The 12506-nt window shown below is 44.4% G+C and overlaps 1 protein-coding gene across 7 annotated transcripts in view; it reads left to right on the top strand.

Moving 5' to 3' along the window:
- Positions 1–12506, top strand: part of PDZD2 (PDZ domain containing 2) — a 218570-nt gene that overhangs the window by 87363 nt on the left and 118701 nt on the right. The window contains exon 1 of one of the 7 annotated variants that reach the window (XM_034998738.1): positions 1420–2695. The exons of 5 other annotated variants lie outside the window; for them this stretch is intronic. The gene's annotated coding sequence lies outside the window, so the exon portion shown is untranslated. Of the gene's footprint in view, positions 1–1419; positions 2696–11832; positions 11971–12506 lie in introns of those variants that run through there. One more of the 7 variants, XM_034998742.1, reaches the window with a different exon arrangement.

Genomic DNA, 12506 nt, shown 5'->3' on the forward strand with positions numbered 1-12506 from the left:
TTCTTGGCTCTGAAGATCTACAGCTTGTCCACCTAGCACTGTCCTAGAATTTGAATGAGGGAGATCCAAGTTCTAATCTCAGTACTTGAACTAATATGCCATAACCTCAGCAAGTTTTTTCATCTCTCTCTGGGAGTCTGTTTCAACATCCCCACAATGAGAAGGTAGAGCTAAGTGATGCTTAGAGTTCCTCCTAGATCACAGAGGGGGAGAGCATAGTGGTCTCCTGAGCCCAGGAACCACCCTCCTAAGGTGGGTGAAAGGAAGCTCCAGATTCCTACCCCAGGAAGTTTGACCCAAATCTCATCTTCCTCAAACCTTGGATGGCTAGATGTTTCTCATGGCTTGTGTACTTGCTGTGTCCTGGTACACGCTGCATGGCTAGTTTTGTGAGTAAATGTAGCAGTAATTCCCCTTAAAGCAAAATTATATAATATGTATTATCCGCTCTTTGTTGAGAGAATGGGAGAGAGGTGGAATAACTGTTTTCACCATAGATTATTGGCAATCTCACAAACTAATACTGGAAAGAATATTCTATAGGCAAACTTTGCTTCCAATTAAGCTGTAGTTGGTCATGAACCAAGAAAATATTAACCCCCTTTTCTTCCCTCACTTCCTAAATTTTTTGAAGAACAGACCTCCTTTTTCTTAGCTTAAACTCAGAGCAGGTCAACTGTCCTGGAACTGGAGAGGTGAATCCTAGAAGGACACCCATGTGATCAACTTTCAGCAACCTGGATGGCACATGAAAATTTGGGCTGGTCTGGGATTCCCTGCTCGGGTTTAGGGACTAGGAACTGATCTTCCGTCAGTTCCCTCTCTGCCCCACCAGTGAAACATCACATATATATATATATGTATTTATAATCTCTTGCTTTTCTTGGTCTCGTCTATAAAAAGCAGATCACCTGCTTTGTTCAAGGATGTGGTATTAGGCTAGATAACTGGAACCCATTTGAAACATGTGAAAATGTATAGCATTTTCTTCTTTGGGGACATTTTAACCATCTTATTAAAGAAAAGCCAGACTTTAAGTCTGGATACTGAGTCGTCAATTTTTTAATATACAAAATTTTTTTAAATTTTTAAATTGAAGAACTTCCCATGGCGATCGGGACTAGCTTTTGACAACACACGGTTCATAGAGGGGAATCCATATTGGATAAAACTCTAAAATAAATGAATAAAGAAAGGATGCCTGGGTGGCTCTGTCGGTAAAGCGTCTGCCTTCGGCTCAGGTCATGATCCCAGAGTCCTGGGATCGAGTCCGGCATCGGACTCCTTGCTCAGCAGGGAGCCGGCTTCTCCCTATGCCTACCATTCCCCCCCTGCTTGTGCTCTTTCCCTCTGTATCTCTCTGTCTTTGACAAATAAATAAATAAAATCTTTTTTAAAATTATTAAAAAATAAAACATAAAATAAATGAATAAAGAAAAACAGACTAACATTAATTCTAAAACCTCACAGTTTTCCAACTTTTCCAAAAGTATGACCTGAGAATAACTGCAGATGAGCAGAGGACATTGCTCCTTTTTTGTTCCTGACAAGTGTAGCTGCTAAAAGGCTGTCAGTATTTTAATAACAAGACATCATTCCCATTTTAATAGCTTTATGTAAATTTTCATACCCACTCTGAAGGCCATGGGGTTTCTGGACCTGTGTCTCGGTTGATGGTACATGAAAGACCCTTTTTGCTCTAGCTGCGAATAAGGCGAATTTTATGCATAGTGGGAGTCATGATCTATGCGTGTTGGTTTGGGGGAGGGGAGCTATTTTTAAAAATTCTATTTCCTGATAAAAATCTTATCATCTTTGTAGTTGCTGTCATTCTAGCTAGGTAAGTGTTCTCAGGAGCTGGCTCATAATCTCTGTTTTGGGGATCAGTGGTCTGGGATGGAAGATGGGAGTGTTGTTGGAGTAGGAAAGTTGTAAATTTGGAATCATCACAACAATGGGTTTTTTTTTTTTTTTAAATGGTCTTTTACTTACCAATGGGCTTCTTTACAGAATTATTTAAAGTCTCAATTTTTATTCCCATTTAAATGCAGTAAGAAACCTGGCCCTTTAAGAAGTGCAAAGGAAAACAGGTCACTGGGTGGTAAGTTTCTCAACTGATCACCCTGGCTTCACATTTGGGGTGTATTTTGGTTGTCTTGCGCCTGAAATCTTCAGTGCTCCTCAGGTTGTGGTGGCATTTGCATCATGATGCTATTGTGGGTCCTCTGTGGATGGAAGCCCGGTCTGCAGACACCTGCGGGAGGAAACCACAGATGACTTCTGCCAGGATCTAATTCTCCCCCATACTCCTGGCAAATTAAAGCCGCGTTTAGCAGCATGGTTCCAGGGCACTGGCAGGGCAAGGGTTGGCTCATTCTCTTACAGACACAGTGTAGCTGGATGCACTCATACATGAAAAATGATCTGAGTGCTGTGGGTGGGGCCCTCGAGCTCGGGAGGTGAAGCTGGAGGAGGAGAGAGCAAATCTGCTTCTAAGCTCAGGAGGGCATGGGGAGCGGGCAGGAAGCTGGAGCACACGCTGGCATGGCTCACATTTTTGTTGATAGCTAATAGCCTAGAACTTTAAAGAACTGAATGGAGAAGGGAAATGAAGCACAACAAACTTTGGAGCCTGTCCTGGGTAAGCGGCTGTGAGACACAGTGGAGCACGCTCACGAGATCAGCTCAGAAGCAGGTAGGAGGGGGGACCTGGACAGGGGAGAGAATCGGATCTTCTCTCTGAACACAACTTCTGTGGTTTTTGTTTTGGTGGTTTTTTTAAAGCATATGAGAAATGAGTAGATAATACTGACATAAGAAACAGACCTCGCCTGAATTGTGCTGATATCTGCCCAAGCGAGAGTGTTTCTCAGTTACTCGTTTGATGACCAAATGCTTGTTACATTCTGGGGGTTGCTTTAAAATCACACAAAATCACACAGCAGTTAGTTAAAACTGATTTTAAAACTGGCAGATGATAAATGAATTGCAGGCACTGTTTTAGAACACATACTTTGAAGATAGCCCGCCAGAAACTGATTTTCAGGCTTGACCGTTGCTGTATTTTCATACTTCAGCGCCAACAAGGTGCTTGCTAATTTTTGCTGGCTTTTGTAAGAAAGGAGGTAGATGTATAACAGCTGTGAAATATCCAGAAATTGACTGGGATCCAGAATGAAGCCTGAATGCACTAATGTTTTCTCCATTAAGGCAGGCTTTCTCTGCTCAACTTCTAAGTCAGGGAATTGCAAAATGAAGTGTGGATCGTGAGTATTTGTCATGGGGGGGAGGGGCTGAGGGTTGGAAACTGTCACGGTGACGTCTTCACACTCAGAAGTAGAAAATAAATGGGGAGGGCCAGGGGTCACAGCCACACGCACAGATAATTTGGAGACGGATCTGTGGTTCCCGTTGTAGCTGCATCTCAGAGCATCCTTTCCATTGCTGGGGCTCTCGAGAGAGGAGCAGAACAGAATGAAGACCATCTCAAGCCTGGGTTTCTAAACCATTGCCAGGCCTTGCTTCTGCTAGGCGCCTGGATAATTTGACATGGATTCCCACCGCCCCAGTGAAGTGGTCAGAGTAGTGGAATTGAGCTGACCTGGGGGAGGTCGGAAATGGTGTGGGTGGTCAGAGTGACAGGAGCACAGAATTAGATCCAGAATTTAGTATTTTGGTCGAATAGTCCAGCCTGAGTACTGGCGCTCTTTGAGTTGAGCTTTTGAGAATGCCCTGTTAGCCCCAGGGGTGTGTCTGGGGAGGCAGATGTGAGAGCCTGCTTCAACTACTGGCTGGCTTCATCCTCGTGCGGGGGCCACATCTTCCGGCTTTGCATTTTAGGCCTGGAGGGCTGGGAGATGGCTGTGCTTAGTCAAGGCAAGCCCATACCTTATCGCTGGTTTCTTTTTCCCTCTGAATTCTCTGCCTTCCACAGCGACACCCACAGAGGTGTGGGGCAGGGGCGGCTATGACACAGCCTCTCCTGTTCCCCACCACCCCCAACTCTTGTTCTTTCTGGCCTGCTCTCCAGCAGTTGGGTGGGGCCCCTTTGTCTCCTATCCTTTATGCGTCTGTCCCAGGTGCTTTTGCAGTGAATTAAGGTGAGCTGGGGGACTCCTTTTCAGGTTCCATTCTGGAAGCAGTCAGAGGTCAGCCAACTGTGGCCTGTGGACCAAATCCAGCCTGTCTCAGCCTGTTTTTGTGGGGCTCAGGAGCTAAATATGTACTTTACATTTTAAAGGGTTGAAGAGACCAACAAAGAAGAATATAGGACAGAGACAGATACGACCTGCAAAGCCTAAAATATTTTCTCTAGGACCTCTTAGAGAAAATAGTTGCTGACCTCTGATTTTTAACATCATTCATGACTAGAATGACCAATGGAAGTTCTCCACAGCTTCAATGAGCTATTGTTTTGGAAACTGATTTTCATTTGTCAGTCTGTTAAATGGCATTATTGCCTTAAAAGGGGTGGATCAGGAACAGGGAAGTTGGAAGATTTTCTTCAGGGTCCAATCAATGGGAAAGAAATGTCAGATGAACTGTGCAATACGGCTGGATTTTGCCCCTGTCCCCTTGTTGGTGAACCCGCTGGTGAAGCCATCCATGAGACAGCCCACCACATGTTGATGGTGCCCCCCACTGGAAGAACCTGATGGGGAACATAACACCCTGCTAACTTACACAAAAATGATTCACTTCCTTGTTTCTCTTTTGTGGACAGAATGCTGGCCAGAATTCTACAATCCGAGTTGTTTGGTATTGCCACTCTGGAAAAAAAATTTTTTAAAAAAGATGTTTTCTGTAAAAAAAAGATAGTGAGTTAAGTGAATGTCATATTTTCTCATATCCAGAACAGTGTTCCTTTATTGCTCTCTAAGAAAGCCTACTCTAGGTACACCAGCCTTTCCCCTGAACATGCAGTTCTCCTCCACCCAGCACAGTATTTCATTGTTAATGTCATTTCTAATAAGGGAAGAGGAAAATCTGGTGACCTTGCTCATGTTTAACTTGTGTCAAAACTGCAGGCCTGGATGTGGAGCAGACTTCTGTAAGTAGCTCATTGTCCACTGCAGAAACACAGAAAAGTTTCTCACAAGGAGATTATAGTTTAAGAAGAAAAACAAAACAGCCAGTATTAATTTCTTTTTTTCTCCAAGACACTTCAGCCATCTAGCATCCTATATTTGGAAATTGGATGCTGTCCGTGGAGAAGAATGGGGGTGGGGCCCAGTTTGACAGATGAAAACAAGTGAGGAAGTATGAAAATATGTATAGTCTGGTGTCCTATGGGAGTTCATGGCTAGAAAACAAGATGGCGGCAATGCACTTGACAAGTCGACTTGTCAGAGCTGACAAGGGTGGGTCCTTTAATCTACCATGTGAGCGAGGCAGCACCTTTGACTGTATTTAGAAAGGAGTTTGGCTCTGAATGTAGAGATTAAGCAACCTGCTATTCCTGTATGTGCTGGAATTTCTCAGACATAGTCAGAAACCTGATTTGCGTAACTGCTGAAACTCGACTAGAAGCCGAGCAGACTGAGGCCTGGACTCCCCAAGCAAGGAGCAGTTAGGAATCACAGCACGTGAGGGAATTTATTAAGCTTGCCCAAGAGGGTGTGGTGCTGTGTGGCCAGATTTAATGGGGCAGGCTCTGGGGTGAAGGGTCAGCTTTGGGTTCCCAGCAGGCCATGATTAGAGGGTGAGTAACCTCTTCCTCTACATGAGTTGGTAGTATGTATCTAAGAGCTCTAGAACTACCTGGTATCTCAAAGTAGCGTGAGGGACCTTTTTGTTTTGAGCCATGTGACCAAGCTGGCTCAAAAGGATACAGAAACCGCCAGGCAGTCAAAGTCTGATCATGAGCTAAACTGGAGGATAAGCCATGAGCAGCACTTAATTAGCCAAGTCATTTGTAGAATATTGGGAGGGCAAGTGTGTAAGCTCAAAACTGGAGCCTCTGCCCCCTCCCGTTGGCTCTCTGAACAGGGCCGGAATCTGACCTCTACTCATCAGCTTTTTTCTGATGGTGAATAGGATAAAAGATGGAGCTAAATGTGTGCCTATGTGTGCAAAAGTATGAAAATCTAGAAGAGAGGAATGGCCAACTAAATAGAAGTTATGATTCTGAGTTAGAAAGGGAGACTTGTGATCAGGCTGTGTCCCTCTTAAGAACTTCTGTAGGCAATGCATCCTCTCAACTCCAAACATCCTTTCTAGACATTTCCTGTAGTGCGGGCCAGGAGCACAACATCCATTTCACCTTGGATGTCCTGACTGGAGCTCTGCTGTTTCCTCAGTGGCCAGGGAATAAGGGGGCAGCATCCCTCTTCCATTGACAAGACACCTGCTCTGCTTAGGAGAGGAGGAGGCTGAGTGTGCCCTACTAGGACATCTTCTGATGGCTTTTCTATCCCTGGTGGCCCACTACCTTAGGTTGCCATGGTTTGTTAAATCTAAGTGTGTGTGGGCATGCAGCCACACTACACTGCATTCCACAGATGGCCTCAGTAGGGCACGGGGTGAGCTCACAGTCTCAGCTTAGATACAAGGTCCCTGTGCAATGAGTTGAGCCCTGGCAACAATTGACCTGGGCTCTAGATCTGCCTCCCTTTGTATGATCCCTTCCTGAAGAAGCAATATAACTATATTTTACATGCACCAGAGGAACCTGGCACTTAGAAGGACCCAAAGATGAATCAGAGACCTGTACCTCTGAAACAAATAATACATTATATGTTAAAAAAAAAAAAAAAAAAAAAGATAGTAGGAAGGGAAAAATGAAGGGGGGAAATCGGAGGGGGAGACGAACCATGAGAGACTATGGGCTCTGAGAAACAAACTGAAGGCTCTAGTGGGGAGGGGGGTGGGGGAATGGGTTAGTCTGGTGATGGGTATTAAAGAGGGCACATTCTGCATGGAGCACTGGGTGTTATAAGCAAACAATGCATCATGGAACACTACATCAAAAACTAATGATGTATGGTGATTAACATAACATAATAAAATAAAATTAAAAAAAAAAAAAAAAAGAAGGACCCAAAGTGATTCCTTTGGTAAAAGAGAAGCATTACTTTATACTTTTGGTAACTTTGAGGTTCGGAGGCTATCAGGTATACTTAACCAACTGAGCCACCCAGGTGCCCCTTCTATCAGGTATACTTAAAGCAAGATACACTTGGACTATCTTCTTTGCCTTTCTAATTTCCGCTCTAGTCTTCTTCCCAAATTAGAAGATGGAAACCAAGCTGGAAGTTGGCAAAGTAGGGCAAGTCCGAGGAATAACCAGAGCGGCCCTTGAGAATCAGTTCAGTTAAAAGGCCTCTGTTTCAACGGGACTCCTCAGACTTGGGGTGGGGAGGGGCAAAGCACATTTGCAGGTTTCTCCCTTAAAGGGTAGATAGATGGCCTTCTGTTTCTACATTATATCTTCCCAAGCCTTGCCCTTTTAACAAAAGCTTAAACATTCTTACAGGCTCTCCTCCCTCCACCTCCAAAAAAAAAAGTACTCTTGCAGTGAACAATTTGGAATTCCCACCCAAATCAGGACACAAATAGAAGTGCCCAAGCCAGGGGGAAGTGGGACAGAATTCAAAGGCACCGTAGTTGACTTTCATTTAAATAGCTTGAATCTGGATTCATCGTGGTGTTCTTGATGGAAGAGCAACCCTGTACCCATGCTTTTTGCTCTTGTTTCTACTCCTTTAACTAAAGTGTTCTTTTCTCCTGCGGGCTGGTTCCATCAGCCACTGGAGGGTCTGTCTTCCAAGGAACCATGTCTTCGCCTTCTACTTGCCAAATTCCACCTTAGTCTTCACCTTACAACACTTTGCCTAAAGTTCCCAGGCGTCTGCCTGTGGGGTAGAGGGCTGAATGTTGGCAGTAAGCTGTGGGCTTTGGAAAACCTCACAGGTATTTGATAGTAACAGAGGCAAGACAGTTTTGGCAGGAGAGCAATAAAGACCTGGAGGGGAACAGACAATTACCTCTAAGCGCTGTAGGGGAGAAGGTGGCAGAAAGGAAGAGTACAGTTTGGGTTTGCAAAGCTAAGTCCTTTGCACAATCCTTTTTACAGGCTAGAACTTGCTTGACTTCAGTTTCTCCCTCAAGTCAGTCAAAGAATGTTGGAGGACGGAATGCTGGAGCTGAGAATGTACCTGGGGGCATCTTGGTGGGTGAGGATTTTATGGAGGTCCCAGTGGCCCAACCAAACGTTGTGTGGTGGGAATCCTACTGTTTTCATAATGCTGAGGCATTAGACATTCCCATGTCTCTAACTAATTAGACATGCTTAAGGCCTTTCTTATGGTAACAGAAATTCAACACTTCATCTCAAAAGTGTGTAGAGTCAGTTATTTCAAACTTTCACTAGGAGAAACATGAATCATCTCTACAGCATTCTGGTGGCTTAATTAATTACATTTGTTGCCATTGGGATTTCTGGGTGGAGAGAGAATCTGCTGTCCGCTTTAGTCTTTTTACCGTGGGTTCTTCATCTACTCCAGCAGCAACGTCTGAATTACTCTAAAACCAGAGTGATCTCAAAGCTAAGATCTCAAACCCTCCGAAGAGTCAACCTTTCTAGGCCTGCTGACCGTGAATAATACAGTGCTGAATTTTAAAAGCAGTTTCACGGTGATCCAATTTACTATGATAGACTCCTATCATCCGCAGGTTGGCCCTCAAAATCTGCAAGGTTTCCTCTGCTTTCAGACTATTTTCTTTCTTAGAACCATATCCTAGATTACCTGCACCTGAACCAGGACAGGTGGGGAACTAGATAGAGGTCCTGCAACTCATTCATCATGGGGGGTTCAAATGCAAGGTTTTGCACTCTTTTTCAGATGAGCAAACCTAGCTGGAGAAAAGCTAAGTGTGAGTGACCAGCATGTGTGTGTATGTTAGGGAGAAGGGCTGCAAGTAGAAATTAATGCATGACACTCAAGTGGACCTGGAGACATGGCTATTTTTGCAAGAATCTTAATGGAAGACTGTGACTCAAGTTTGTAGGTCTTTCTTCCTTTTGTAAACATGTGGCTGAAACATGCTCACATGATTTGTGTTTGTTAGAGAAATGCCTCATTGTGCGGTAGCAACTTCTGCAAGAGTTCAAACCGAGTGTCAGATGAATTCCCCGAGGCTGATGTGCTCAGTTCCATTTTGCTTTCACGACACTTTGGTTAGTGTGAGGGGGCAATGGCCTGCAGAGCAGTGTAGATGCCTTGGATGTACAATTTTGAAATTCAGAGACAAATTGATTTTGGCTTTTTCTGAAAATGGATCTTGTTTTGAGAACCACCGTTGACATGGCTGTGGGAAGTGTTGCTTATTCTTGGCAAGAAAACCACCCTGAAAAGGTGCCTTGCTTGCAGTCCAAGAGACAGGGAGCCTGCCCCAGGCCTTCTGACAGAGCAGGGAGAATGTTTCCGAATTCAGAGTCAGTAATTTATATTAAATCCACATTTGTATGGAAGTACCTATGCAGATGGAGAAGGCAGCTTCCTACAAAATGGGATTATTTTAGGTCCTCCGTGTAATCGTATTCAGAACATAGCCTGGCATGTCTGTTTCAGAAATATTTGGGACCCCAACCTAAAGGATTCAATCAAAAGTACTTCTTAAAATCTAAGTGCTCGTCTCTGTGGTAGGAACTCACATCAAAGCCAGCGGACAGAAGCCAAAAAGGCAAATGCAGTCGCTATCAGAGAAGGAAGTGATTTGACCAGCTTTGCTCAAACTAAGATCAGACAGACAGACAGACAGATATGGGGCACAACTTTCTACCTCCTTTTGCATAAGATCCCTAAACATCTCTTACTCTTAACCTAGACTCTAGTAATAGATTTATTTCAGTGGGACTGTGAACCTAGAAGGGAGGAAAATCTAATGTTTGTTGTCACTATTGTTCAAATTTCGTCTTTCCTTTAGTAATGGATGTAGGGAACAAAGCACAGTAGTATTAGCAGTCCCCATGCCTGGCACCAGTAGAAATGATGCATATTATTTGTAGCAGATATCTTCCAACATTGCAACTTTGAAAATACATCAGTTAATAAACCTGTTGCTAGATCTTCTTATTTAATGTGTTAATAAAGAAGCACAGGGACACCTGGTGGCTCAGTTGGTCTTAAGCGTCTGCCTTCGGCTCAGGCAGTGATCTCGGGGTCCTGAGATCGAGCCCCGCATCAGGCTTTGCACTCAGTGGGGAGTTTGCTTCTCCTTCTCTCTCTGCCCACCATCTCTCTCTCTTTCTCTCTCAAATAAATAAAATCTTTTAAAAATATATAAAAAATAGGGGCACCTGGGTGGCTCAGTCGTTAAGTGTTTGCCTTCAGCTCAGGTCATGATCCCAGGGTCCTGGGATTGAGCCCTGCATCGGGCTCCCTGCTCCGCGGGAAGCCTGCTTCTCCCCCTCCCATTCTCCCTGCCTGTGTTCCCTGTCTCGTTGTGTCTCTCTCTGTCAAATAAATTAAAAAAAAAAAAAAATCTAAAAAAAAAAAAATCTAAAAAAAAAAAAATATATATATATAAAATAAAGAATCGTATACCTTTAGAAACATTTAGGCTATTCTATTTCAACATAATTGGTTTTCTTTGTAATCCTAGACATTTTATGCATTTAAAGATACTATTATGAGATTTTACCAGACAGCCAGAGAGGTCCATGGTGAAGGAAAGAAAGCAAGCCAGCCAGCTTGCCTCTCCTAAAAGCTACCATTTGATATTTATATCTTCATTTACCAGGAGAAAAATATTAACCCAGGACAGTAGGCTGTGTTCCAACCTATGAATCACCTGGGGATAAAATGCAGATTCTTGTGCAGTGAGTCAGGGTGGAGCCTAATGTTTCTTCTGCATTTCTAGTGAATTCAAAGTAGCCAGGCTATAGCCCACAATAATCCACTTAAGGCCTATGTTTTCCAAACTCACTTCTATCATTTCAATCAATCTTTGTTATAGGTAACACCTTAACTATCGTAACACTTGGTTGTGGGAAGAGATGTCCCAGGAGAGAGAAAGTGGGAGACTCTCAAAAAACAAACTTCACCTGCTTCAAAGTGCCCTACATTCAGTCTCTGGGAGCCCAGAGTAGCTGCCAGGCTGGCAAGTGAACTTGGTGGAGGCTCAGCCTGGGAGAGGCTGCCAAGGTAAAAGGCACAGTCGCAGATGCGTGTCTCCCACGTGTCTCTGTCATGGGAATGCCATATCTGGGAAGCTGCTGCCCTGTGAGGAGCCGTTTCCTGAGTTCTTGGGGCTGGTATGTGCGACCTTATGCTCTGCACCGAGGAGCATTGTGGATGGCTTTCTTCTTTCCCCAAGGGTGATGTATTACATGTGTAATTAGATGATGCAAGTCGTGTATTTTTGTAAGATTTTCATAGATGTTTGCAAATTAGGGAAAGGTCCTTTGGCAGAGTATGAAGGGGAAAAAAGATCACTGAGCCTCCACGGCCCAAGCAATTTTCTTGAATAACCCAGGGCCCCCAGTCCTGACCTGCTCTTTCCTAAAGGTGCTGCTGACCTTGGTCAACCACGTATATCATGTAGCCTGCTGGTGGCCTCCCAGAGTGGCCACAGAGGCCTGGAAATCCAATTTTGTCCATATACCAGAGGTTATCAGCTGCCTGGAGACTGACTCGTGCTAATCAAACTTCCAGGAGGTTGGCATCCAAAACCCAGTCTATTAACTCCTAGTGAAGAAAGGAGCCTCGCAGTCACCAAACATGGTGCTGCCATCTTTGCCATTTGTTCCTGCTGTCTTAGCCCTACCTCCCCAGGAGAGAGGTCATTGAACCCGAGGACTTCATATGGAATAAGCCTTAAGGAATATTCCAGGTGTGTGTTGTCTTACAAAGCAATCTCTTTTCTTCTTCTTTGGACAGAAGGCACCCAGATTATTCTTACAATCAGCCAAGCTTGAAACCACTGCCATAGACCTGTCGTCCCAGACCCAGAGCCCTCGTTTTATGGGTGAGAAGGCTGAGGCTTCGTGGATGAACTGGCTGCCCGGAATCGGGGGGAGGGATGCCATCTGGGTTAATGATTGTAGACCACGCCCAATACAGACTCCCTGCTCCTTGACTAGAGCCACTTATTCTAAGCCCCAGGGGCCTTATTTCTGGGGTGTCTCAACAGAGCAACAATAATCTAATGCCCATACGTGCGAGGTCCCAGACCACCTTTCACCCAAATATTGTCCCCCAGCTCTAGTACTAGAATGTCAGTGACATCGGCCACCCTGCTGCTTCCACAGCTGACAGATTGAGGCCCCCAGAATACCCAGGGGGCACCATCTCTTCATTAGATCTCTTCAACCTCCAATGCCTTAAATTCCCCATCTGAAAATGAGGATGATTCTGTCTGCACTACCTCCTTTATAAACTTGTTGTGCAAATCAAACAAAACAATGTATGTGAAGAGCTTTGGGGGAAAAAAGTACAAAGCATTATATAATCTTAAGGTGGTCTCATCATCATAAATATTATATTATCTCCTTCCCCCCCCCC

This window comes from Mirounga leonina, unplaced genomic scaffold (assembly GCF_011800145.1).
Source record: "Mirounga leonina isolate KUSES-001 unplaced genomic scaffold, KU_Mleo_1.0 Mir_95, whole genome shotgun sequence".
NCBI classification, from domain to species: domain Eukaryota; kingdom Metazoa; phylum Chordata; class Mammalia; order Carnivora; family Phocidae; genus Mirounga; species Mirounga leonina.